Below are 12,297 nucleotides of genomic sequence, written 5' to 3'. Positions count from 1 at the left end.
CTCGAATGGCAATCCTAACCAGCCTCTAGGATACAGCATGTGTACGATACTCTTCATTTCCTCTCCCCTTCTACCTCCAGTTCATGCCCAGATGGGGAATATCCACAGTCTTATCTGAAGCGAAGGGAGAAACACTGTATTTTGTGAGATCTGACATTTATTTAAGATCCAAGAAGTTAAAATGCCAGTTTCCTCATCAGGGAAACAGCACAATCGATTTCAAGTCTTTGCTAAGATACCTATTAAAATTACATTGGTCTAAAAGTGATATTGCTAGGCATGTGTAAGATTCAAATGAATTGATATTTAATTGGTTGAGACAGCCTGACGCCCATGCTATTTTACTGAAAGAATGAAAGATAAAATATCATTACCACTGCAGATCCATCTCCCAAGAAAGGAACATGACTAATATAAAAGCTTTTCAGCCCTGCATTAAAGTGTCAGTGACACACAAAATAATCCAGAAGCATTGTGTGTCTATGACCAGGCTGAAAAGTTTGCTCATTTATAATGAAGTACTCATCAAATGAGCATCCATCTTATACAATTGTTCAGAACAACAACAAAAAACAACAAAAAAAAGAGTGGCTGATACTGTTAGAATGAGTAGAAACATAGGTGGATTTCCCTGAATAATGGGAGTAGCTGCATTGCCTCACTCGTTCCAAGCACAGCTAATCTGCACAAAGTCTAGTTTGCCACGACAGTATGTTTGTGGCATTTATTATGTTAGTTTTGTATATGCATGTACCGAACGTGGATTAAACCGCATTTACATTTTACTTTTATTCTCTAATTACACTTAAGCACACAGATGAAGCCTTACATTTTCACTCTCCATCAGTTTTTCAAGTATTTTTTTTTTCTTAATAATAAGCAAGATTAGTTCGAGATGGCTCTGACATTTTATGTAGGCAGAAAATGGAACATCTTTATTATCTCCTCAGGGATGTTGCCTTCTTCACATATGCTCTTCTACCTCCCATTAACTTTAATGGGATTTCCTCGTGCCAATCCACATGAGAACAAATATATATCTAATATACATAATCCTATGTTCAAGGGCCACAAGCTTTAAGAAGTATTATCCTGAAGGGCTTTCAGTACCTAAGAATATATAGTAGCATATCCTTCAGGTCTAAATGTATGTGTTTTGACACCCTCTTTTTGTATGTGTTGAAAAATCTGGAGGAGATACAGGTTGAAACTACAAGTGAAAGAAAAATAAAAAGTTATTTTAACAAACACTAGTTCACAAAAAATGCCAGAAATTAAAGGGGGGGAAATGTGTTAATCTACCCTTCTTCTGCAATATAGTATTACTACGTCTTTCTCTATAAGGAGTCACAATAAAATCAATGATGAGATACATCAAAGCATTAACATGGGAACTAGTAGAAATGGGCCAAATTTCCTAGTAATTATTTTTAATATTAATGATAATAATGATCCATTCTTATCCAGAATCTTACATGCAAGGACTCTAAGCATTAATACATTAATTCTCACAGTCTATCACTGAAGTTAGTATCAGCATCCTCATTTTACAAAGGAAAGAGAGGTACGCTGTTCTCCCCTTGAGCTACCTAAAAAGGGCACGTGAGTATTGAAAAGCTCCCACAGGGATCCACTCGTACGTTTTTCCACTGATTAATCTACTCGAGGCGAGTCTGCATCTACAGAATTGCGTCTACCTTCAGCAAAATGTTAAGACGTGTAGAGATTTACCTGGCAGAATAAAAGTGAAGGTGGCTTTTCTCTATGTGGGATAATGTGCTTACAAAGGGCACTATCCACTGTGTAAGGGAGCTATTGTGGCATTGATTAGGCATAAGAGAACAAAATAAGTTCTTATCTCAAACTCTAGGGATTTCTTCTCTGCAAACCACTAAGGGAATGACAACTTTTTCCTTTTTATGTAGATTGGCTAAATACCATGATATTTTGGTAATAGCATTATTGCAGAAAAACTGGACACCGATGTGTTAAATGTAGTCTTATCATATTTGCCTAAAAGAAACAGCTAATTGCTATCTAATTTACAGTTGCATGACAGGAAAGAGAACTCTACTATAGCCAAAACAAAGCCTCTCAAAATAAATCTGTAACATCTTTTTTAGACCAACATAATAGACATTTTTATAGACTATTTATAGACCAAAATAATTTTTTCTTTTCTTCTTTCTGTCAAGAAACAAAAATTTCACATCTGCAAAACTCTGTAGCAAGATAAATAAGATAGCTCTCTAAATTGAATTTGGTTTTAGACAGTGACAAAAATCCAGATTAAAACTTTTTTTTTTTTTTTCTAAAGAAGACAGAGCCTCTTAAAATAGAGGTTTTGTTATCTCTGGGTAAATACTAGTGATATTTCCCAAATTTTTCATATAATTTATACCCACATCTCCTGGATATGCTTGTGAATCTGTTCCTAGTTGCTATAAAGACCAACATAGACTTGAGAATGTAGCCCGTATGCACACACTAGTTCTGAAAATATTTCTAGTCCTTGTACTTTACCATAAAGCACTTCTCAGTTTTTCAGTAGTCAAAAAACCTTAAGCTTCTGAAGTTTTTCAAGAAAAAAAGTACTTTCAAATAACTGCTGGCTCAACAGTGCATTGATATTCATGAAAACACTTCTGTCATGTTTAATGTTGGGTTTGTTCTTAAAGCCAGATTATGTTAGTGGTATTGTAGCATTTTTATGAAATTTAAGCATTTTTTCTTCATGGTTTTCTGAACTGAGGTCAGAATCAGAGTTCCTTAAATACTACTAACAACTGCACTTTCTAAATATACCTTCAGTTGCTATTCTGCACGTAATTTGCAATCAGTTATTTCCATGAACATAACCTATCAGTAAATGTAACTTGAAGCATTATTTAGAATGCACGTAAAGGATTGAGAATATTACCACTATAAATCTCTGTTTACTAGAATTGCATTCATGCAGAAACAAAATAAAAACTATAGTCAATCACAAATGCATTGATTTCTATGAATGTAAGAGCATCAAGGAGCAGAGAAAAGCATGCCATCATGGCTTGATGAGCCCACACAGCAGGTTTTCTGAAACACAACATGATTTTCAACTCTACAGCTGTGTGATGACAAGAATTCAACAGTATAATGTTAACGAGGCCAATCATACTGGCATGGGAAGAGAACTTATAGATCAGTTGAAGTAATTTTGCACAGTGCTAAGTGCTTAGTCCTTTAAATTCAGACTATAGCTCTGCTGCTGAAAACTTCAACATTTAGATAAACAAGAAAAGTATGATATTTCTAAACTAGTATGCCCATTATTGCTGTTTGGGGAGAGTTGTAGGAATTATTTTTTTACATGCAAGTACATACATGCAAAATTAGAAGTAGTAATTATAAACATTGGTAGTATTGGCAATTTACCTACTAAAAGCTAGTTCTAATAGAAAATTTCCATCCAAATTACTCTTTGAATAAAAGTGCATTTTCGATTGAATTCAAATGTTCTCATTGGTTTCGTATGACCGACTGAATCCAATACTCGGTGTGAGAAATCCTGGTGATATAATTTGCATCAATTCTCATCTTGCATTAAAATGTTACATATTAAATTTCCGCTGTCTTGCTCACCTCTTTTCTGATCTGCTGTAGTGCTTCAGGGCAATAGCATTTGACTTTGCCATTATTTCATTCTCCCATAAAAGTAAAGATCTCCATCTAGATTTATACACTACTGGTGAATCTGCAGTGCAATTGCCACATCACTACCTATCACGGACAACAGAGATTTTCCTGAGAGCGCAGCCCACAGAGAAGAGCAAGATCATGAGATATTCAAAGAAAAACTCAAGGTAGCGCAATGCATCCATGTGAATTCTCCCAGAAATACGTGCCATAGATGACCACTCATGCCATGCTGGGTGCTAAGGTGTCTGTGCAACCACACATCAGAGTTCCTCTAAAGGCTAGCCTGGTGCCTCCAGAGAACACTGGCTTTCCATCTTTCATTGTCCTAACCCTCCATGGGGCTGGGGTGTCAATATTCCAGCAATGATCTGCATCAACCAATGTCCAATGTCTATGCAGACAAGGAGGAAAAAGGGATCGCTGAGCTATGTCTCACTGGAGCAAGCAGAATGTTTCTGGGAGATGACACTGGGTGGAAAAGTCTTGCTAAAAGTTCAGTACCTATTTAAATGATAATTAATTTTAATTTTTTTTATTTTTTAATTATTTTTATTTTCAATTGTATTTAATTTCATAGAATCATAAAATCGTCTAGGTTGGAAGGGACCTTTCAGATCATCGAGTCCAACCATCAACCTAACACTGCCAAAATCACCACTAAACCATGTCCCTAAGCACCACGTCTACACGTCTTTTAAAAACCTCCAGGGACAATGACTCAGCCACTTCCCCCGGCAGCCTGTTCCAATATTTGATAAACCTTTCAGTGAAGAAATTTTTCCAAACTTCCATCCTAAACCTCCCCTGGCACAACTTGAGGCTGTTTCCTCTTGTCCTATAGCTTGTTATTTTGGAGAAGAGACCGACCCCCACCTTTCTACAACCTCCCTTCAAGTAGTTGTAGAGAGCAATAAGGTCCTTTTCTCCCAACTAAACAATCCCAGCAGAATGATATATTCCCTTGCAGCTTTAAAATAATGAAGTATCTTTATCTCATTAGTTACAGTTTTTGAATTAATAAATCCTAATTTGCTATTACTAGCAAAAAAACTACTAGAAAGTAGTTAATCTGAAAGATAAGCTAAAGTAAGAATCAAGGGTATCAGAAAAGGTCAAAAAGCCGTCTGAATCTCTATTGATATTTTTAAACCACTTTGAACACTGAGAATTCTTATAAACATTAAAATGGCAATTTTTTAGTGATACTTCAGAAAAGTAAACTAGGCAGATAATAAATTAATCCCAAATTTGCCCACCTCATGACCAGTCATGAGTTCTAACAAAGGATGCCAGCAGCAGTGCATTCAGGGAATATGAGACAATTAATATCTATCTGCATGGTCATGTGGAAAACAGAGATTCTCAAACTTGGTTTGCACTGAAATATCTCAGATTTAATAGAAGAAAGTATCCATAACACAACTGACATCCGGAAGTTTCGGAACTATCAAAGGAGGATTTCTTTAGAAAGTGCTAAATTTGCATACATCTGACCCTGATTCAGGAGCAACCACCAGGTTCAGCTCTCTTTGCCACCTTCTTCTTCTTCTTCTTCAAAAAATGACAGCCATCATGTCACTGACTCCTTTCTCAACCTGCCCTTCCTCAACCCTGTGGTTTCACCATCACCTGCTGCCATGTCAGAAAAAGAACGAGGGGAATGTTCTCTGTGCCTTCAGAAGCTTTTTAGACAAATGCGTCCAATGAGGAAGGACTGAGGAAGTTTTGAGACATGTCCTTGGACAGGTAATCTCCAAAGCCATTTGGAGGCAAGAATCACTCAGCACCACTTGTCCAAGCTGGCTGTGGTTTGCTCCCTGCAGTGAGTGCATTGAGCAGCATAAAAAAGCCAAATAACTGTCAAGTGGCTTGCACAGCTTCTGGATAACAACAAGGCACTGAGGTCATGAGAGTGCTTTGAGTAAGGACTTTGGTTTGTCTCAATTGTTTACCCAAATTGTTTGCCGAATTTGCTCTGCAAACGAGAAGAGCAAAGACAATTGGTTTGTAAAGGCAAAACAAATTGAATGACAGCTATTCTCTTGCTTGCTGACTGACTGTCCTAGCAAATGGCCTTACCTAATTCTATTCATCTTTAGCTCAGGAAGGGTCCTCTTGTCCTCTTCCAGATGTGTTGACTTGTGCTGCACAGCTGGGTACTTTTTGGCCAGGCATATGGGATTCTTCAAGGGAGAGAGTGTGTCAGACTGCTCTCACCGCCCACCAAGAACACGGCAGAGAGATGCTTCTAGGTCTGATCTAGCCACGTAGCCTTGAATGCAAGGGGTCGGTTGTCTCCGCAGACATTCACATATGCTGAGCATGCATCATGCAGGCCTGCAGGGCCAGTGGGGAATACCAAAATCCACGTAGTCAGTATCTGACCCCTGGGCTCTTTGCGTAGATTTTGGGCTAGGATCAGAGAGGGCAGGGCAGTTCAGGGATATGGCAAGTGCTGGAAGGGTCTGGTAAGGTGTCACCAGCCCTGCAACCACTTCTCCATCCCAAGAGACTCAGCTGTCAGTGCTCATGGTCAGCTCTGACCACTGACTTGGCTTTTCCTCGAGGATTCTGGTGAAACAAAGGTGACAGCAAGAGCAACTAAACAGTTCACAAAGTATTTAAGGGATGCAAAACAATTTGTGTGTGTTACAGATCTAATACAACTATGCAAACTGTATGTCACAAAAACATCTCATGCTGTCAGTTTTTATTACTGAAATTACAGTTATTGCATTTGAGCAGATTAATACGGACATTTTCTCTTTTCATTCTAATTTTTATTAAGAAAAATAAGATGTCAGATGTTCTTCAAAATATTAATGCTTCACTAGATAATAGTCAAAATGAAGTTTACAAAGACTTTTCCTATTATCTTTTTAATTATATGGCTTATGATTGGTTGCATATTCCCACAGTTAAACTTCATACTATACATCAAGAAACAAAAAAAGTCAATTATAATGAAAAGCATATAAAGAAAATTACTAAAACCATTACTACTTTACATCAATAAAATCCAATTAAAAATGCTCTTGAAAGCTGCTTTTTACAGAAAATTGCATTTTAGCTAATAGTTTTTCTTTTATTTTATTCCAAGAAGTATCCAGAAAGAGTGTTTCCATGATTCAGGGAAAAGAAATTGGTATGGAAGACCATTGCACAAAGGCTAGTTAGAAAAGGTGAGGGCAGCAGGGTAGCTGAAGTCTTTTCTCTGCGCAACTGAATACCAATCAGAAGACATATAAGAAATATACAGGCACTCTTAAAGGCTGAAGTTACAACATTTTTAAGATGGAAGAAAAACCCCACTGTTTATCAGGAGTGGCATCCACTATCTACCTGAAGACTAAAATTTTCTAAAGGAAAATCTTGAAGTTGTGTAAGGTTATTGATTAAAATAGCCACAGACACCTCCTAGAGTCTCAGTGTTACTGTGTGTTGAAATTTTGCCTGCCTTATATATCAGGACTCAGTACCCTAGGTAATTAAATCACTGTGTCCACTGCTTCTCTGTACCAAAGTGTCCTAATTTGTAATATAACATACTCTTCCAGCAAGAAGCATATACTGGGTGTGAGGGAAAACAGTTCCTTTCATATTCGAGCACTTCAGAGTCTAGCAGCTAAAAATTGAAGTCTATTAGTATTGCACAGCAAAAAAATCTCTTTATAGGCAAGGCTTGTGGGGAGAAGTTATCTTTTATTAGACCAACCAATACGAAGAGGAATATAATATCAGTACAAGATACTGCCTTTCATCTCAGACCTTGACTTGTTTATGTACTTTGACAGTCACAGCTACCATAAGAATATTTTTGCTTTAGAAAAGCACTTAGCAGTCATGTCTGTGGCTGAACGCTGAAGGCTCTAAAAGGACATTGCCACACACGGTAGTGCTCGCACCCACCCGGTATATTTGGATCCACAGCACAGTAGCAAGAGCTACCATATAGGAGGGCACTAAAAATAAATAAAATTGGAAGATTAAAAACCGTTGCGCTATGTATCACTTCACCCCAACAGCTGGAGTTTCGCTGTTTGTTTTAGTTTGTCTCAAATCAAGCATACAATACTACTCTTAGCACAAATTTCTTGTTAAGGTGGCAAGTATTTCTTCTCTCCAAAAAGTTGATCAAATTGGGTGGTTTGTCCAGTTAGCCATTCAGAAATAAATATTGGAGGGTGTTTTAGGAGGAGTTCCTTATTTTAAACTTCTTTATTTTTAAACTTATTTTAAATTTCCTTATTTTTAAACCCCTTTAAAAAGAGGGTTGCAATTTTTCATATTGATCTAGGAATCTTAAGATAGCCTCGATAAAGGGACTTCTTGGTGTGAATTTCTCTCTTATTCAGAAGCCATTTGAGAAATCCATTTCCTCACACTATTTTTTCCTCATTTTAACCCATAGTTCTGAATAAGCTTTCACACTGTTTTGTAACGTTCTTCACCTGAATTGCATGATAACACACCACTGTGTTGCAAGTTGCAAGACCGCCTACCTTGGAAAACCTATTTAATACTGATATGCAAATCCTTGTACTATGTTTTCAGAGGAGCACCGTGCTGAGTCTTTATAGTGTTGTCTGTGATAAAAATGCATGCTAACATGGAGATAGAAGATTAAATTTGAGGAGTGTATACATTTTAATAATAACCTTTCTACTACTTAAAAGTCTCCATACTGGCTACTTTAAGAGGTTTTGTTTTTTTACACTAGACTAATATATAATTTGCTTTGAAGCCCATCATATTCTGTGGTATTAATGTCCTTTTTTATCATTTATTTCAATTTTAACCCATTTAAACTAATAGCATGTTTCAGACACCAACTGGACTTTTACAGAAATTAGGATTCCCAACAACTGAGATTTAGCTATTAATTTCCCAGGACAGCACAAAGCCTCCATGATTGGAATACTGTTCTTTTTAAGAGGGGAAGTGTACAAAAAACAGTTTGTCAGAGAGTTTTCAAATGGTCTGTGCCTGCTTTGACCTTTATTCCTGTGATTTGAGTGCTCCTGGGTGGCCAGAGATTTCTTGGCCATAGCCGGCAGTGGCTGTGACAAGGAACGTCCCTCCCTGGATCCCCTCTCTAACATACAGAAACACGGGAAAGCACCTTTCCAGTGTGCCAAAAGCTAAATTGGTTTGTAAAGAGTAGGAATGCGACAGCTCAGCTTCTACCAGAGGCTTCTGATCAATCCTTGCTCTGTTTTAGGCACTGGCTACATCAAAAGGTTGTTAGACCGCAAGAATATCTTAGGAGTGCCATGCATTTTAGGATCTTCTTTGTTAGTCTAGAATAAATCTTGATTAATTTGGATGTTCTCATCTAAACAGACTCCCTAGTCCACCAGCACTTCGGTAAGGACCCCTGCATCAATGCTCATCACTGAAATGGGTCCCTATAATCAGGAGTTCATTCAGTCTCCTTAGGTGCAATAGCCTTTGTCTCCTTCCAAGAAAAGGAATTTTCTCCTTCTCGCATGATCTTATTGTATAAGTCTCTTATGTGTAATATGTAATGCTCTATAAAATTGTCTGAAACTCTCATATTTCTTCTGGACTAGCTATCATTTGTCATTTTCTATTCATGACTCCGGATTGCTAAAATACCTATTTTCTCTCAAGCTTTTCAGCTGGAGGTGTATCTGCCTTGGTGCCTTTCGGAGTACTTTGTTATATTTATCTTAGAGTTTGTTCTGCTTTACTGACTTGTCATAAATCCAGCTAATCTCAAACCTTCTAAACTGTTGTGTAATTTATTTCTATTTTTTAATTTATCAATTTATGTTTGAATACCAGTCGTGAAAAGAAAAGATACTGTTAGACACTGTTCATCCATGGATCCTAGGTTGTTTTCTTTTTTGTGGGCAGTTTAGTTTTTTACAGCTGGGAAACTTTTCTAAAACAATAACTTTTATCAAAGCTTTGTCTGAATAGCATTTATCCTTTGATACATTATATTTTCTTTAATACACTTTTAAAAAATCTTTTATTCTTAAGAAAACCTAAACCACCATTTCAGTTTGTCTCTGGAAGGTCTGTATGTTTTCATTCCCAGTGTTTTAACACTAAATACGCTATCAGGTATTCAGACTAACTGAATTCTCCTATGGATAGAGGTAACATGATTTCCCTAAATATTGGATTTATAGGGTAAACCAGTCCTAGAATAAGTCATGATAAATAAGTCATGATAAATCAGCTATTGAAGTTGAATCGTATGACACAGAATCATATGACACAGACTAGTAAATATAGTCCATAACTTTCAAATACAATTTGGATAGTTCCCTGCACTTGAACCAAGAGTAATTTCTTGTTTCACACTTTCCCAAGAATTCTGAAAAGCTACACAACATTAAACAAAACAAAAAAAAGAAAGACAATTGTGAAGGTACAAGAAAAGATTAGGGTAGCTATGGCTATTAATTTTCACTGTGAATGATTCTGGGTTTGGATACAGCTGCTCTCTTCATCTGTCTTTTAAAACAAAGTAAATATGTTTAACTAATAATGCTGCTATTTGACTGGCTTGGAGAACATTATGGTGCCTGACTGTGTTATGTTCAGACATTTTTCATCACCATCCCACAAGTAGGTTTTTTGCAACAGTTCAGTGCAACATTTATCTTTCTTTACTGCTTGTAAAAAACTTTATTTTGACAGAGACACCCAAGCCTTTTAATAGTTATAGAATATTTTTTATCGGTTCACTGATTCCAATCTAGTTTACCAGCTCATAATCTTTCATTCTTTTTATTTTGGGAATATAATTCCATTCCTCTCACATAGTCCCAGCCAATATTTTCATCGACTACTAAGTACTTAGCATTAGTTGCAATAACATGTATTTATTAACACTTTCTTCACCTCTTTTTCAGACTATACACCTGTTTCCCGACTTTATTTTTTAAATTGTGAAAATCATGAGCCTTCTCATGCACACTTGACTCTGCCTATATCTCACCAGTGTAATACACCACAGAACTAAGGGCTAGCAGTATCCAGAAGAGAAAGATTTTGCTTAATAAGGAGCTTTTTATATATAGGAGCTTTCCCAATAAGGAGCAGACACATCTCCACTGTGAACCAGAAACATCACTGTTTCCTCCTATGTTTACATGGAGACTTCAGCTTTGTCTATCCCGAATTTCAAGAAAATGAATCACCACATCTTAGAATCATAGAATCTTCATGGTTGTAAAGGACCTTTGAGATTATCGAGTCCAACCATACACACATAGAAAAAACAAACATAAAAAAAAAAAACAACCCCTACAATCTCTGTCTAGAACATGCCCTGAAGTGCCAAATCTACACGTCTCTTAAGTACCTCGAGGGATGGTGACTCAACCACCTCCCTGGGCAGGCTGTTCCAGTGCCTGACCACTCTTTCAGTAAAGTAATTCTTCCTAATATCTAATCTAAACCTCCCCTGCTGCAACTTCAGACCATTTCCTCTGGTCCTGTCATTATTCACCTGGAAGAAGAGGCCAACACCCACCTCCCTCCAACCTCCTTTCAGGTAGCTGTAGAGGGCAATGAGGTCTCCCCTCAGCCTCCTCTTCTCCAAGCTAAACATGCCCAGCTCCCTCAGCCTCTCCTCATATGACCTGGTCTCCAGACCCCTCACCAGCCTGGTAGCTCTCCTCTGGACACGCTCCAGCACTTCCATGTCCCTCTTGTACAGAGGGGCCCAGAACTGCACACAGTACTCGAGGTGAGGCCTCACTGCGGCCGAGAACAGAGGCACCATCACTTCCCTGCTCCTGCTGGCCACGCTATTCCTGATACATGCCAGAATGCTATTTGCCTTCTTGGCCACCTGGGCACACTGCTGGCTCATGTTAAGCTGGCCGTCCACCAGCACCCCCAGGTCCTTTTCCGCTGGGCAGCTTTCCAGCCACTCCTCCCCAAGCCTGTAGTGTTTCTTGGGGTTGTTGTGACCAAAACGCAGGACCAGACACTTGGCCTTATTAAACCTCCTACAGTTGGCCTTGGCCCATCAATCCAGCCTGTCCAGGTCCCTCTGTAGAGCCTTCCTACCCTCAAACAGATCAACACTCCCACCTAGTTTGGTGTCATCTGCAAACTTACTGAGGGTGCACTCAATTCCCTCATCCAGATCATTGATAAAGATATTAAACAAAATTGGCCCCAAAACTGAGCCCTGAGGGACACCACTGGTGACCGGCTGCCAAGAGGATTTCACCCCATCAATCACAACTCTCTGGGCACGTCCATCCAGCCAGTTTTTTACCCAGTGAAGAATACACTTGTCTATGCCATGATTCGCCAGCTTCTCCAGGAGAATGCTGTGGGGGACGGTGTCAAAGGCATTACCAAAGTCCAGACAGACAACATCCACAGCCTTCCCTGCATCCAGAAGGCAGGTCACATGGTCCTAGAAAGAGATCAGGTTGGTTAAGCAGGACCTCCCTTTCCTAAACCCATGCTGGCTGGCCCTGATCCCTTGGCCGCCCTGCACTTGCCGTGAGAGCTCACTCCAGATGATCCTCTCCATGATCTTTCCTGGTACCGAGGTCAGGCTGACAGGCCTGTAGTTCCCCAGATCCTCCTTCCAACCCTTCTTGTAGATGGAGCACCATT

This window comes from Chroicocephalus ridibundus, chromosome 1 (assembly GCF_963924245.1).
Source record: "Chroicocephalus ridibundus chromosome 1, bChrRid1.1, whole genome shotgun sequence".
NCBI classification, from domain to species: Eukaryota; Metazoa; Chordata; class Aves; order Charadriiformes; family Laridae; genus Chroicocephalus; species Chroicocephalus ridibundus.
This window is presented reverse-complemented; position numbering follows the sequence as displayed.